At 43.2% G+C, this 17,147-nt stretch overlaps 1 protein-coding gene across 2 annotated transcripts in view; it reads left to right on the top strand.

Moving 5' to 3' along the window:
• The window catches only part of AVIL (advillin), a 316,912-nt gene that overhangs the window by 18,784 nt on the left and 280,981 nt on the right, over positions 1-17,147 (top strand). The window contains exon 1 of one of the 2 annotated variants that reach the window (XM_078688810.1): positions 11,985-12,476. The exons of the other annotated variant lie outside the window; for it this stretch is intronic. The gene's annotated coding sequence lies outside the window, so the exon portion shown is untranslated. Of the gene's footprint in view, positions 1-11,984; positions 12,477-17,147 lie in introns of those variants that run through there. 2 annotated transcript variants of the gene reach the window in all.

Genomic DNA, 17,147 nt, shown 5'->3' with positions numbered 1-17,147 from the left:
CTTTCCCTACTGTTGCACTCACTGGAGTGGGAATAGTACATTTTACCCCTACGCTATCCAGCGCTTTCCTTACTGTTGCACTCACTGGAGTGGGAATAGTAATTTTTACCCCTACGCTATCCAGCGCTTTCCCTACTGTTGCACTCTCTGGAGTGGGAATAGTCATTTTTACCCCTACGCTATCCAGCGCTTTCCCTACTGTTGCACTCACTGGAGTGGGAATAGTCATTTTTACCCCTACGCTATCCAGCGCTTTCCCTACTGTTGCACTCTCTGGAGTGGGAATAGACATTTTTACCCCTACGCTATCCAGCGCTTTCCCTACTGTTGCACTCACTGGAGTGGGAATAGTAATTTTACCCCTACTCTATCCAGCGCTTTCCCTACTGTTGCACTCTCTGGAGTGGGAATAGTAATTTTTACCCCTACGCTATCCAGTGCTTTCCCTACTGTTGCACTCCCTGGAGTGGGAATAGTAAATTTTACCTCAAGGCTATCGAGCGCTTTCCCTACTGTTGCACACTCTGGAGTGGGAATAGTAATTTTTTTCCCTACGCTATCCAGCCCTTTCCCTACTGTTGCACTCACTGGAGTGGGAATAGTAATTTTTACCCCTACGGTATCCAGCGTTTTCCCTACTTTTGCACTCACTGGAGTGGGAATAGTAATTTTTACCCTCCCACTATCTAATGTTTTAACTATTAATGTTTTTATTTTGTTATTAAATGTATGTATTTTTTTAATAGTTTAATGTGTTAATTAAATATAGAATATATTACATTTTTTTATTTATTTTTTATTATTTATATATGTTTTTATTTTGTTTTTATATAATTAATAAAGTTTATAAATTAAATAAAGATAATAGTTAATAAAATGTATTTAAGTAAATATATGTATATGTACGCTTTTTTGTGTTTATATTAATTAAATTTAGTCTATTTGTTATAATTAGTTAAAATATATATTAAAATTAATGTAATTTGTTATTAATAATAATAATAATAATAATATTTAATTAATTTAGTTTAAGTTATGTTATTTTTTAAAGTCGATATTTTTGACATCTATATTTTTTACATCGATATTTGTGAGTCGATATTACTGTACTTACCTTTTTAAGTATAGGGAGGCGATATTTTTGTTATCTATATTTTTACATCTATATTTTTTTCATCGATATTTTTTATATCGATGTTTTAACATGGATCCCTGTCGCACCACACTATCCCCCCCACTCTCCTCGCTGCCCCGGTGAATGTCCCGATGATGCTCCCCTTCCAGTTAGATATATTGGGCATCCCTTGGGTCCAAGATGCTTGCTACTGGAAGCTGCCCCTGTCGCACCTTCACCCGGCTCCTTCCTCTCTGCAGTTGCAGCGCCAGCTCCTGGGACATTCCATGTCTTATTCACTCTTGTTCGTGTCTGCAATTTTTGGGTGGGGATCCTCTCCTCTGCTATCCTCTTGGGTCCTGCTGCCCTTGGTTAAAAACTGCCTCTTGTCTTGCTGGTCTCCTTGGGGATCACTCTTGCCTTTTTCCCTCAGGACTTTCTTCTTCCTGTGCGCTGGCCCACTGCATTTCTTTTGGTAGGCAATGGTCCGTCATCAGTGGGGACCGGAGTGCTCTCTTGCCTTCCATTTTTGAGCATTCTATAAATGAGTTGCCAGGGCCCAATGGTTTACCATGAACCTGGGAGGTAAAAGGGGATTGCCAGGTGCATACTGTCCACCCAATTTACTGCCTACGCTGCAACCACCCATGGCTCAAATGATCTTCAGCTCTGCCTTTAGCATTTAAAAAGTGTTCTTTTGCTGACGCGAATTTATAGCGTGGAATGGAAGTCTCCGAGATTACCTATGATGCAGGAATAGGCAGGAACGTTTTGGACACTCATGGCTACTGAGAAGTTGAAATGGGCCACAAATTCGACAGCCAGTGGCAACCACTGGTGGATTATTTGTCGGGCAAAGGAGTGTCGTTTGGCTGTCCCGCATCCCTACGAATGGTTCCCTGGGGCGTAGGATATGCAAGCTGTAACTTAACATTTACCCTCGTATGACGAGGAGTACTTGTGCCACTAATTCAAAGGTTTCACTTGCTCACATGTTTGAATGTTCGCGGTGTGGGAGGGTGAGTCTTTTCGAACTGCCTATGCCTTGTGCTTGTGGGGGTTTAATACTGTTTGTAAATTCGAAATATAAACTCAATAAAATGTCGTCGAAAAAAAAAGAGAGCAAACGTCCACCCTTTGAACATTTTGCCACACCAGCTGAAGGCAACCACTGCATGCATGTAGATGTGCAGTGAAATCTTTATTCATTACGCGCTATTCCATAATATTTGGAGCAAATGCACCTAAGAGAGAGAACAGCCACGTTTAAAGCTACAGTTCTTTTGCAAGAGACTGTTTTATCCCCTGCTGTTTTTAGTAGCCACTTGTGAAAATGCAAAGCCGAGTGCTGAAAATCACCACCCGAAAAGAACCAAGAGACCTAGAATCAGGACCATACGGGCATTCCAGTTGCTAAACGACATGAGTCCCACATATACAATGAAGAAAGTATGAGTCATATCCAGCCAGGGCAGAGGAAACCTGATGTGGACAGTAAGAATGGGCAGGAAGACAGGGTTCAGGAGGGAGACAGGAAGGGTCGATCTAGATGGAGAGTGGGAAGTGTGAAATGAATATCAGCAGCTTGGCCACCATCTTGTACAGAGCACACACACGGTCTAAAAATAATGCATGTTCCCCTGGGAGTGTGTATAGGCAAGTCCAATCGGGACATGACTCACGCAACAAATAAGCTTTTGTGAGTAAAATGTGAGCAAGCAAACAGGCTATAATCAGACCCCCCAGGATATAGCGGCATGGAATAGCAAATTTAGCGGCACAAAAATGGAAATTTAGCGGCACAAATATGGAAATTTAGTGGCAATTTTGCGGCATTTTATGTGGCCATTTTTCCTACAACAAACACAGATATCTTAGTTTTTTTAGTTATTTAACAACATGAAGCTATGTATATTTGGTTTCTTTACAATGTAGACACTTTGGGGCAGATTTACAAGCCCCTTGCGCTGCTTTTTTGAGCTTGGTGCCACTGTACCTGCTGCACTAATGATGGCTATACCTATCGCCCCTTTTATTAGTAAGCACGTTAAATAGTACAGTGTATTTTGAACACAACCTGATATCCCACCGGATGCCCGTTCGACAGACCTAACCACTAGAGAAAGAGCAGTCAAAACCGCCAAGTGGTCACTTGTTACACAGTAGCGAACTGCATGTTGGTACTTGTAGTTTCGTTGCAAAATGTCAGCCTGCAAATCGTATCCGCTTTAAAAGCGGGGACTGGTTGAAGTTGACACCCATGACATGGGGCCACTTGACGCCCGTGTTAAATTTCTCGCCTCTAGGATTTTTCCCATGGCTCACTCCCAGGGGGAAATGGTCTGCAATAGGTGAGCTCAACCCTCAGACTTCATCCCTTGTCCAGCGCGCCTCTGCAGATACCCCGTCCCGTGTGCGCCTCAGCTCTCTCGGCTGAGTGGTTCTGTCTGTTTATCTTGAGGGACAAACATCTCTGCACGGCGCTCCGTCTCCAAGCCAGCGAATAGGGTGACCACCTGGCATTGGTGCAAATTCAGGACGGTGAGTGTAAAAATTCAGGACAAAGGGTCAAAATTCAGGACACAATTTCAGGACAGGAGCTCAAAATTCAGGACAAAACTTCAGGACAATAGGTACGTTTTACAGACACAACAGAGGTCGCGCAATAGTATATAAGCAAGCCCAGCCATTTCCAAACATATTCAACCATTTGCAAACCTATCCATCATGTATCCTTCCATCTATCATTTCACTCATCCATCCCTTCATCCATCCCCTCATCCATCCTTTCACTCATCTCCATTATCCATCCACCCTTTCACCCTATCCATCTGTACACTTATCCATCCACTCTTCATCCCATCCATCCATTCACTCATCCATTCAGCCATTTACCCTTTCACCAATCCAGCCATCCTTTCACTTACTAATCCTTCCACTCATCCACTATTTTAGTCATCCATCCATCCTCCCTTTCTCTCTCCATCGACCCTTTCACTTAGCCATCCTTCCTTCCATCCATCCTTTCACCCACCCATCATCCATCCATCCATCCATCTGTCCTTCCCCTCATCATCCATCCTTCCCCTCATCACCCATCCATCCTTTTCCCTCATCATCCATCCATCCTTTGCCCTCATCATCCATCCATCCTTTGCCCTCATCATCCATCCATCCATCTACCCACCCACTCTTCATCCACCCATCCTTCCCCTCATCATCCATCCATCCTTCCCCTCATCATCCATCCATCCTTTCACCCACCCCCTCATCATCCATCCATTCCCTCATCATCCATCCATCCATCCACCCTTCCCCTCATCATCCATCCTTGCACCCACCCCCTCATCAAACATCCATCCATCCATCCCCTCATCATCCATCCATCCATCCTTCCCCTCATCATCCATCCATCCTTTCACCCACCCATCCATCCATCCATCCATCCATCCATCCTTCCCCTCTATCCATCCCCTCATCCATCCATCCTTCCTCTCATCCATCCTTCCCTTCATCCATCCATCCTTCCCCTCATCCATCCTTCCTTTCATCCATCATCCATCCTTCCCCTCATCCATCTTTCCCCTCATCCATCATCCAGCTACCCTTCCACCCATACATCCAGCTATTTAAATTTTCTCTCCATCCTTCCCCTCTCATCAATCCATCCATCCTCTCTCATTATCCATTTATTCAATCTTTCATTCATCCATTCACCCCATATCCTGGAGTACTGAAAGGTGCCATTGCTTGTTTGCCTTCTATGGCCTGTAGTCCTTTTTTTAAATCGGAAAATTGATACTCTGCTAATTCTTTACTCTATAGAATAAAACCATGATTTCATAGTATGCTCATAGAGAGCCCAGCGTTTTTGCACTAAACTTCAGCTTTAAGGAGAAGCTTGCTACGATCCAATGCTAAAAATCGTACATGGATGGAGCACTTAGTGCAACATCTTTAAAGCAATGTCAGACATTTTGCTAATACAATTCACATTAGAGTAGAAGTGCAAGCACATAGACAGTTCCGGGTGTGCATGCTGCAGATAATCTCTCAGCAATGCAAGATTCGAGTTAAAAAAAATATATTAACAGATTTAAGGTAGCGTGTCTTTTGTTTTCAATTTAAATTGTTCTCCGTTTCTTTCCCAAATTGACTTGCTGACTGTGTTTAAAAACAATTTGCCAGGTCAGTAAATGAGCCTTCTCACAGGCCTAAGACTCGAAGTTCCTATTCCTGTCACTGCAAACCCTTTCACATTACACTTGAAGGAGAACTGCTCTGTCCGATTCCTGCTCTATCCTCTGTGACAAGAACCCATCCCCCCCTCCCCTCCTGTTGATGTGCAAGGTGAGGGCTCCCATTGTCATTCTTGTGGGCCAGGAAGAGGTGCGAACGAGCGCAGTCCCGGGCAGCTCTGAATGACAAAGAGCCTAGACCTTCACACTGCCAGCTGCAGCCGAGCTGCTTTAACCCTCTGACCCCAGTGTCTGTAGATCATCTACAGGTGTGGGGCAACCGGTGCATGTCTTTGGATAAAGCAGACCCCCCAGGATATAGCGAAAAATGCTGCGATTTCTACAAAAATGCCGATTTCGCGGGCATTTTTGTAAAAATCGCGGCATTTTTTAAAAAGTGCCGATTTCGCGGCTAATCGCGAAATCGCGATATTCGCGATATCCTGGAGGGTCTGTATAATAAGGACAAAACGAGCTTAACCTACAACACAACGATGTAACATTGTAAGATGGGGTTATCGCCATTGTGGTGAGGGGTATGTTTTGCATTCCTAGGTAACTGCAATTTTCTCTCTCCTGACCTGATTGACGTTGTGGGGTTTGAGAGATGGGAAACAGAACACCACAGCCTCGTTTTTTCCAGGGGGAACATTGACACTCATGTTTGGGACCAGGACAACAATGGTATCATGTGGGTGTGCGGTGTAAACACTGTCACACCTTGCAAATCGCAGGGGAGAGACACCCCATCAGTGATTGCCTGTGGCACTGCCCTGTCTTTCATTCACTGGTGGCCCTCTGCTGGACGGGCCCATAAAATGTGTGCACTCCATCTCAACCTGGCTTCCGCCTGCCCTATGGACAGGGCCAGACTGGCCGTACTGGGTACTGGGCGTTTCCCGGTTGGCCGGAGGCCGGGGTGGGGCCGGTTTTGCAGCAGAGCTGGAATATCGGCCCCCTGTAACAAAGGGCTGATCGAGCAGCAATCTCCAGAGCTGGTTGCTATTCCCAGTCCGTCCCTGCATATGAACCAAAATGTAGCCAGGACAGATACATTTCTAGTCTCCTCCTCCACTTGGCAGCAGTTTTAAAGGTTAATCTGGTTTCTGTCTCTGGATGCAAAGTGCCATAAAGCAACAAAGAAGCAGGTGACAAGCAGACCATATGAGTGCTGACATTTGACAAGGAGCCACCAGTGGTGCAACAAACCCTTTAGGTACTCCCCAGATAAAATCAACTAACCAACTTAATTTTTCAAGCACCTCACCCCTGCAACTTACCCTAACATATAAGCAGGAGTTTCAGTGATACAGTTAGCTTCAAGGACACCGACATGCTCTTTAGTCAGCGTGACATTAGGGCACACTAAATAATGTTTTCATAGTTATTTGTTTACAGAACAGGGCCTTTTGGCCTAAGCATTATAGAGACACCAACATCCCTGCAGAGCTTAAGTACATGAAGGGCCTTCAGAGGATTGTTATATGACTGATGTGCAGATACATTTGAGATCCATTCAAGAAGAAATAAAGGCTAACCATCATCAGAATATTTACCCCTTGCTATAAACTGTGGTTTGTTCCTTCTCGTGTGCAAGTTCCATAGTCTATAGTTCCCTTTTACAAGAACAACAGTGTCCCTGGTGTGGTGCCACCCACGTGCCACTGGAAAAGAAATATATTCTCAGATTCGGTTGAGATATTGCAATATAGCTACATGGTCCAGGAGACCTAGATTTGGATGCCAGTCCCAACCAACCAAAATGAGTGATCCTTGGCGATTCACTGATACTATGCTCCATTCTTTATAACAATGGTTAAGAAAGGAAATTGCCAGGAATTCTTTGTACAACTTATTCTCAAGGGGTGTTCTTAACACATTACAATATTCTACAGGTTTTTCACAAAGTTTTGGGAAATCATTTGTAAATGACAATATATCCTGTGGGGACCATGGGACATGTACATAACCTCCACCTGGCACTTCTCTCATGGGACACAACCTTTCCACCTTTTCTGTTTCTTTTAACACATATTCGGATGCAGTTTGTTTTGTTCGGGTCTCTTCTTTTTTCTTTGCCCATCTAGTTCTCCACTTTTCAATGTCACCCCATTTTTGTAGCAATGCCAATAGCTCTCTAATCTGTACTTCCCTTCCTGACACATTCATATTTTCTAAATCTTTATCAGAGAATTCTGCTCGATATGGTTTCTGTAACACTTTAGATTTTCTAATATCAATTCCCATACTAGCAGCCATATCCATTAATTTTTCATGATACACTCTTGTATTTTTAGTAATGCTTTTGCAGATATATAATAACTCATCTTCACTGAGCGTATTTGATCTGTCCAATCCCACATTTCCAGCTATCAGCTTTTCTAATTCGACTTTTAGTTTGTATAGATCTAATACTTTTGGCTGTGACTTTGGTTTTTCTATTTCTCTGGACCATCTTTCTATTTCCTCTGGGGTAACTACAGTTGCATTCATTGTACCTGAGAAGGTTTCCATTCTAACTTCTTTAGATCTGACAGGTGTACTTTTCGGGACTGAATTCCTTTCAGGTTCTCGTATAGGTAAATCCATAAGGGAAATTACCGATTCACATTCACTTGCTTGATCATCCACAATTAATGTCTCCTTCTGTGGCTGGACTACAGGTGTAGTCAAAACAGGAGGTTTGGGACTAGCCTGCTTATCGCCGTACAAAGGCACAACTGGGCCAATAGTTACCGGAATTGTCAGAGCTTCAGGACTTGTATTTAACTGCGAGATTTTCTGAATTAACTCACTTCTTTGTTTATTCAATGCTTCTCTTTCCTTTTCTTGCAATATCTTTTCTAATGAAGTTTCATGTATTACTTGTGGAATCAAAGGCGGTTTCAGAAATGGCGCACTTGGGTTACTTGTGCTTGGCCCCTCATTATACGGTGGTGGATTTTTCATTAACATATCCTCCAAATAATCATGTTCTGGACTATCGCTCATCATTAAATGTATTGCTTTGTCTGTGCCTTTACTTCCTGACTGTTTTTCTTGTGTAAATACAGGATACAACCCTTCTACCATCATAGATTGTCTCCATTGCTTCATTTGTTTATCTCTAGTTTCCCGTGGAAACTTAGGGTAGAATTTACTCAACCCTTTGTCACTTCTGGGTCTGTCTCGCTCAAAAGCCTCAATCTCCCATTCTTCTAGTGCCTCATACTGCGTTAGTCTAGGTCTGGGATTTAAGTCATTCATTTGTGTCCTTAAATTAAGCAAAACTCTGTCATTGAAATTGCCATATTGGGGAAATGCCAAAACTCCGTCATCTTTAGTGTATTCCACCCAGTTTTCTAGCCATACACAAGTGTGGTAGCCCCTGTCAAACATCATGTATGATGCGGGCGTATTTGGTGGTGGAATAATAATTCCTTCTCTAGTTTTGATCGGTTTGTCTTTTTTTAAAGAAATTCTTAACTCTCTTGACAAATGACATTTTTCGTTCTCCTCCTTACATTAGATAAGGTCTGCCTCTTATCATCTGTTCTTTAGCAAAACCTAAGTATCTTCTATCAGGTCGATTTGCTATAAATCCTGGATCTAAATGTCACATATAATTTTGTTTAACTTTTACGATGATGTTCAATTGTTTACAAAATACTTCCAATACCAGCGTGTCTTTTATTTTCAGTCACCAATCAACATTCAGAATTCAAATAGGCTCAACCAATAGTTGTGCTGCTTTTCCTATGAGACTAGTTCTCACGCTCATGTGCTCACCCCTCCTTTACAATTATTGCCTCAGCTACACACCCGCTGTTTCAACCAATGCCAGCACGGTTCTGAGTGACGTCAGCGCAGCACCGCGACTGACTCCCTCCTTTGCAAGGTAATACGAAAACTCTTTTCTTTTCCTTTTAAAGTGCAGCTTTTATTATTTAACAACGTAGAAACATTCGCCACTGTACCTGAGTGACTAATTCAAAGGAAAGTTAAATTTCACTCACTACGAGTAAATCCCTTCCGCTTACTCTTCACACACTACGAGTAGATCGTTTCCGTCTACCCTTCACTCAAGCATTAGAGAACATGCTACTCCTTCAGACTTATCCACTCCGGGATATACTAAGGCCAAAGTTTCACCAGTGAACCCCTTTGCTACCAATCAAGCTCAGAAGAACCTGCTACTCCTTCCGTGTGACCCTTTTTAGGTGATATCACACAAAAAGTTTTGCTAGCGAACTCTTTGCTATCATTTATTCACTCATTCATACAGGAAACCCTAAATAGCGCTTCCAGTTTTACCTAACCATGCACTAATTTCCTCTAGGTAAGTGACCTCACTCCAGTGTGGCTTCCATTTACCACCCGCTATTCTGCTCCCGTGGATTCCAGACAAAACATATAACAGGTACAAACAATTTTGGTTAATACATAAAATCAATACAATCAATAATACATTTCAAATATGCCAACATATTTTCCTTAACCAACTAACTAACTTCCTATTTTAACTAAACCCTAACCATACTGCTGCTACCAAAAGAATACACTGATAGAGCGCGCAGGTCACCCGACCATAATTTTATTATACTCACCTGGGCCCATAATCAATAACTCATAATTTAATCAGGTAACCTTCGCTCTACTACCAGTTATTTTACCTACTAGGTCCTATACCATTGACTTACCAATCCTTGTCGCTGGTACCTGTAAACCTATTGGATCAGGGTGTTAGATCGAAGATAGGTAAACGATAACATTTGCACTCATATAATAACCACAGACTCGGGAAAGTTTTAAACTCTTTATCTAAATTTCTTAAATGGGCATGATCCAAAGATTAAACACCAAAAGACTCTCAATAATGAAAATCAGAACCAAAATGTAACTATGCAAAAGATGTATTAAACTGATTTCAATCATTTAGCAATAAGGGAGGGTAAGAAAAGGAACATAATATGCAATCAAAATGACTTCAAGCATTTAACTATAGGTAGGGTAAAGAAAAGGAACATATGTAATCAAAACTTTTAACGATTAGGAAAGGGTAAAGAGAAGGAAGTTAAAACAATGACGAACCCACACAGATTTATATTTACCTAGAATGGTGTGAAGACCAACCCTGACCACGGTCAGTTAAAGGACAAAAAAAAAAAAAAGTTGCAGTCGCCAGTAGGCCAGCAGGGGCAGATCAGAATCAGGACAGGGAAAACCAGATTTGGATCAGGATAGACCACCAAAGGTTAAGACCGGCACCCGCAGTTCAGTTGCAACGCCTGCGCTACTCCCTCTCTGCAGCTAACAGTCCGAACCCCGATTGGGTCATCGATTTCACCGACAAAGTGCATCGCCAGCACCTCAGCATCCCGGATACCGATTGGGTCAGCGAATCTTCTGACAGAGTGCTTCGCAGCACCTCTGTTCTCGATCACCTATTGTGTGCGTTGGGTCAGTGACAGGTCAGCTATTCGGACAAGTCGGACAAATTAACTAGCTAAGCCTACTCTAGTTATACTATTTTCCAGGACAGTGTACCACCCCCAATGTTGCAAGTGTAAGGATTCCCAATTTCGATTGGACAAAAGAATGAGGAGAGGCCATCACATCGTACTAAAATGAAACTTTTCTCATAGCATATTTAAATTAACGTTCCCACCCATTACTTTATTTTCTCATGACATCTTTATTCCACCCAACAATTAATGTTCTTTATAAAAATACAATGTATTTAATATCATGCAGTTGAGCTTCCTCTGACAGAGGTAAATGGTCAGCTTCCCAGGCGCATCTTGACTGTGACTGTCTTTGGCCCTGATTCAATGACAAATGATTTCAGCTTTTCTCTGAATTTTGACATGCGCAGAATGATTTTCCATGATGGAATAATGACGCCTCCCAGGCCCCAAATTATCGTTACATGCAAGAATAGAAAGAAACAGTTTTAGAACAAGGAATAAATTAATGCACTGTATACCATGTATCTCTACTCTATTCCGTTTACTTTATTTTAACTATTGCATTAATAATTAGGCAGAACAAACAGCTTAACAAAAGCAGCAGTGCAAGCTTCTCGCATGTGAGGACACAGAACAGCCATCTTAATTCTATTGCGCAGAAGCGAAAAATTCCCTCCAAAGCTGAGAATACGTCATGTCACGTGAGTATGATAGACGCATGCGCAGTAGAAAACCCCGCATAGCAGCAGCCATCTTAGGTGCAAGCGTATTACGGTTAGTAAAACACATAAGCAAGCTTCACTCGGACACCCATTTGTGTCGTGTAATGCAATAATAATAAAACAAACATGTTGATTAGTGTATTAACATTATGTCGAGAGGACTGAATACAAGCAAGTCGTGTTACATGCGAATCCTTGCTCCATCAAAGGATGGGATTCAGGAATGTTGAGTGAGGATTATATGTTACTTGTGTGTATGCGCCCAAATTGCGCTGGGAAACCTGCGGTAAAGAGAGGTTATTGGCGTTGCCGAGTTCACGACATTTAAGCCAAGTGCAGTAGTTGGGACTGGGGCCAGGTCTCCTAGTTCAAAGCTGGTCGTTTATCCACAGCACCACGTCTCCACCCAGTGCCACGCCCGTTGCAGGCTCCCCGCGCCCTGCCCTCCTCGCGCCCCCACCACAACCTTCAAAGGCCTCCCCAGAAAACATGGCGCTAATGAGAGGAACAGAGCAAGAAGATTAGAGGCCAGACACCAAGGGGGAAACGCAACAAGTCATGCTAAAGTAAAATACAACAAAGAAGCAGCTCTGATGGAAGCCCTGCCCGGGTGCAGCTCTGACCGCTAAAGTGGCTCCATGTGTGCTGGCAGGCGCACGGTTTCTGCGGCCGAGCGAGCTTGTCGTTTGCTGGAGCAGTGATTCCCGGGTACCAGCGGCAGCCACCCAGCTCGGGTTACAGCCTGATGCCTGTGAGGTGGGGGCCGATGGGAAGGTGGTCCAGGCTGCCAGCATCCCTGCGCCGGAGCTCTGTTCGGATCTCTCGCTCGCTTCTTTTTCTGCGACGCAATGCTCAGCCTCACGCGCTCAGGCGGGTCTGATGGGGCCCGCTAGGAGATTAACCCCCCCACACTGGAGCTGAGGGTGAACGGGAGCGCTTGAACGACGCACGACAGGCAAGTTACGCTGGCTTTTCTCTTTGTAACGGCTTGAGAGGGCACTCTCGTCACTTGCTGTGCATGGAACCTTTCCTACTGCATTGCTGCTGTTACTAGCACCTTATAGCATCCAATCTGCCGTTAGTATGGCATCGAAGCGCCTTTGGTGCTTACTTTAGTTTAGGCGAAACTCTCAGTGCCTGGGGCCAGATCACAGAAACATCTGCACTAGTGGCGAATACAAAACATAGAAGTGTAAGAACTGATTCCACACTATGTTTTATCGGGTTCTTATTTGCTGAAGGAGAAAGTAAAATGTTTGTCTTTTTCAGTTGTGAAAGATGGCACAACGTTTGAAACTTCATCACTTTTGTTTCGTTTTTTTAACATTAATTACGTATCAAAAATCGCGAGGCATCGTTTGCTTTAAACTGATTTCCAGTGTTAGCCATGGACCACCATTTCGTTGATAACATCTTTAATATATCACGAAACAAATTGCAAGCTGCAACTAAGCGATATTAGTTTATCTGTCGACTGGTTCGGTTTGTACTAGTGTAAATCGTTTCTGCAATATGGGCTGCAGCAAAAATGCCTCTTTTCCACACAACATAAATTGCACCATAGTACAAAGGGTCGTAAACTGTATTTACAACGGTGCAAAGTTTCCGAGACATGGGGCTGGTTGTTTGAGAACAGCACACAGCACAGCAGAGCTCTGCGTATTTGTAAGAATTGTCATCTCAAGTACTGCACCAGGGTTAGAAAACAAAGGGCCTCAGTGCCTTGAGACCCTTACAGGTGAGTAGTCGCGCTTCACAAGAACACTGATTGATTGATTGATTGATTGATTGATTGATTGATTGATTGATTGATTGATTGGAGGTGCCGTAGGAACATGTACAGTGGTGGTGCACAGTAAGCAGGTGGGTGTACTCCATGGTACTACGAGGTGAAAGAGCACAATATAGAGGGGGCCCAGAGTCTTGTTCCTAGTCCATATGAGGTTTATGCTGGGGTGGCAAATAGCAGAAGCTGTGTCATAGGGTACATTGGTGTAAGGTGCCCTGAAAGGTGTCAAGTCTCGCGTGGAGGATGTGAGTGCCGAACTGGGCAAGGATGTCTACTTAGCACCTAGAATGATCCCCCTTTATTGAAAAGCAGGAGCATCAAGTTTAATCCAGGAGGGTCAAAGCCATAACGGATTTTATGTCCAGCAGTATGTGAATTAGTTCTATGTAGGTTCATTATTTGTAAATACACCTGGCCTGTATCCAACCATCTTATACCTGCACTGGATACCCTGGGATAAACCAATACATTTCTGGAATTTCAATATACATTTCTTTCCACATATTTGTCTTCTGTTTACCTTTCCACTACGGGTGTATTCTACCTAAAGCACTGAAGGGTCATCAAAAAGAGTGCATGCAGCACAAACCTCACATGAATGTCACTACTTTAAGGCCCAAAAACTACTTTCTGACTGAAAACTTTCCTCTTCCGTCATTTCTAATTTTTGGGATATATGCTCTTTGATCTTTTCTGCCTTTGCAACACAGATGTGGCATTGATACACCAGGTCTGTGAAATCTGTGCAGCATTTCCAGAATATGCACCTGCAGCACTTGAAGCACTCCGTCACCTCACCGCCCTACACTAAATGTCCCACAGAATGACCATGGAGAATTTAAAGGAACACATCCCTTCCCTTTTAGTAGACCGAATTGTGGACATTGCAACATGTTTCTAGAAAGGTAATTGCAGAATATCTGATTTAGCTCACACAACTGGAAATCAGCGCTGGAAACCACCAGCTCTAATTAAACACTGGTGGGAAGTGTCTCCATGTTGTGCCTGATGAACACGTGGTGTATTGTGTTATGGGACGCAGCGTGTAGCAGTGTGATGGATGATTGGTATGAGAGAAAGACCATCAGTTTTATTGTTTTCATCATACTGGTACCTTTGAAAAGCTCTGCAGGCCCCTTTATGGTATTTCTTATGATATAGTCGGCTTAGCTGGCAATTGCACTGGGTTGTCCATTCTAAGATTTTGTGTATAGATGTGGTCCTGAGGTGGTGCGATTGGAGGAGGAGAATATTGGAACCATCGGCATGAAACAGTTTAACTACAATTCGCTATGATTGTCAAAAAGAATGGAATACATGTTAGACAATTTCCATTTCTTCCCCATCAGCATATTACTCCAAAAATGAGAAAAGATTCTCCTAGAGGATTTCACAATAACTGGGTGGCCGTGTGCCTGCTCGCAACTACTTTAAACGGTCTTAGACTGAGTGCTTTGAACACTACAAGTGCCAGAAATCTTTGGGAAGTTGTTAGCTGTCAAACATAGGACACGTGCCCACTGCCCGGATACTGACTAGCATGCTGCCAGATTATGGGGGGACTCGAACGCGCCCTCTCCCCTCCTTCACCCCAAAGATGGTGAAAGCCGCTGGGACCTCTGTGAATGATTCCTGATCGAAATCTGCATATTCATATGGACTCACAAACTAGCCCTGATAACACACGATAAATAAATAAAAACTGTATAGTCTCTGAAATGTGCAGTAGAAAAGAGACTTCCATGTGGTCACTTGCTTGTGGTGTTTACAGGACGATGCGGAAATGATCATTTTCTGATCTACAGGTATAAAGTGCACCCCTTGTCTTGAAGCATCTATTTCCCGTGGCCTCACAGCTTAGAATGGATGCAATACTATAAGGTTCGAGTGGTTCTGGTATTCGGTTGCTGCAGAAAATACTTTCATCAATTTGAAGCCAATATGAGTCATTAAAGGCCCGGAAACTGATGAAAGAGTAAGTGGAGATGTGATATCTCGTGTTTATTACTCAAGAGCAGTAATGTAATCAGCAGTTCTGGGGACTGAGGCTTCTTCCAGTAGTGAACACATATGCCAGAACAGTTTCCTTTCTCTTCAGCCCAGATTACAGTCACAGTTCCTCCATAAAAACTTCCATAAACGGGCACTGCCTGTTCTGACTGTATACATTCATAAATGAACCATTTTGGGGGGGCTAAACGGTGGGCACTTTTTATTCTACAGTACTTCTAGAATGTAAAGTCTAAAGATTGTGTTAGTCATACCAATGAGTGTCGCAAATAACTGCACAAAGCAAGGGCATGTCTCCAGGGCTACGGCAAGCAATGGACTGGGGTGACTCTCAGCTCTCTGCATTTGTATCTATTTTCTAGGTGCTGAAATGACGCCACTGGCATGCCAGGCATTCAACTTTTTGCTTAATGTTTACCTGACTATTTGCATGTTTTTCATTGTTCTGTTTTCCTCTAAGTTCAATGACTTCGTTTCCTTCGATTTAGCTTTCACTTTAATCCACTGGCTTGACATTCACCTGCCCTCTCTGGGTAAGCTGCTTTTAATGGTTTTGCTTGCACTTAAATACATTAACTTATCTTTCTCCTCACTGCACTGCCTTCGCTTGCTGTTAACTGTAATTCCCTGACTTATGACCCCCTCTAATGGCTTGAACTACATTTTGCTCCATTAACACATGGCTTGCGCCTCATTTCATTTCCGGGCGCATGTCTGACTCGATTGCTTTGTTTTACACTTGCTTCCGGTTATTATAGTTCTCCTGATTCCCGTATCAAGGCTTGCAGCCGATTCCTTGGACTTTGCTTTCACCCAACTCTATTCATTTATCTGGCTTGACCTGCAAGGGCCTCACCTGACTCTCTCATAGCCTGCTTGGTTTTGCTGGCAAATGATTTAATTGGCTTGACTTGTACCTAATTCTATTAGATTAACCTGCGTGTACCTTCATGGGATTCATTGGACCCTGGCCCCAATGGCTTGGTTGTACTCAATTATTCACTTGGCTTGAATCCCATTTCTTTGATTTGACTTGCAACTCACTCCATTGGCTTAGGTTGACTCTGAATCTGTTGCCTTGAGATGTATGTGGTTCTATTAGCTAGCTTGACTTTCTCCAGTTTCACTGATTCGGCTCAGACGCGGCTCTGGTGGCTAAACTTTTATTTCACTTCATTGATTAAGCTTGCATTTGGCTCTGCTTGACTCCAACCTGACTCTACTGATCTGACCTGGCCCTAGCTCCACTAGCTCGCCTTTGATTCTATTAAGTTGGCATACATGTGACTCCGTTAGCGTTACTTTTACCAGTTTCCATTGAATTTGATTGATGCATACTCGAGTTCCTGGGCTGGTTGACCCTTCATTATCTCGGCCTGAACCTTCAGCTTTTATAGTACTTCGCGCCAATAGTTCTGCTTATGCAGGACTCCATTGATTTCGCCTGCATGTGACTTTGTTAATTACCTTTGGCTTTATTGACTTTGCTTGCACCGGTCTTCATGGGACGGAGACTGACTGCCTTCATTGGCTCGTCTTGTACCTGTTTCCATTAGCCTGGTTTCAGTCTGACTCCATTGACTCTGCTCGTGCCTGATTTAATTGGTGATGGGTCTACCCATCTCTATCTCTCTACACTATAGCATCACTTACAGACCTTTTCTGCTCCATTTCTATATGATCACTAAGGGCCTGATTTAGAGATCGGCAGACGGGATTTACTCCAGCCCAGCGTACACCTCTTGTACTGACAGGAACCTCCATTATGGTTGTTTCTGTCAATTCATTAAAAGTTTGACTGACAGCTCTACAACATGATGAAGCCGT

This window comes from Lissotriton helveticus, chromosome 1_1 (assembly GCF_964261635.1).
Source record: "Lissotriton helveticus chromosome 1_1, aLisHel1.1, whole genome shotgun sequence".
Taxonomy (NCBI): domain Eukaryota; kingdom Metazoa; phylum Chordata; class Amphibia; order Caudata; family Salamandridae; genus Lissotriton; species Lissotriton helveticus.
Note: the sequence above shows the minus strand (reverse complement) of the source record. Positions and strands in the feature narration are given on the sequence as shown.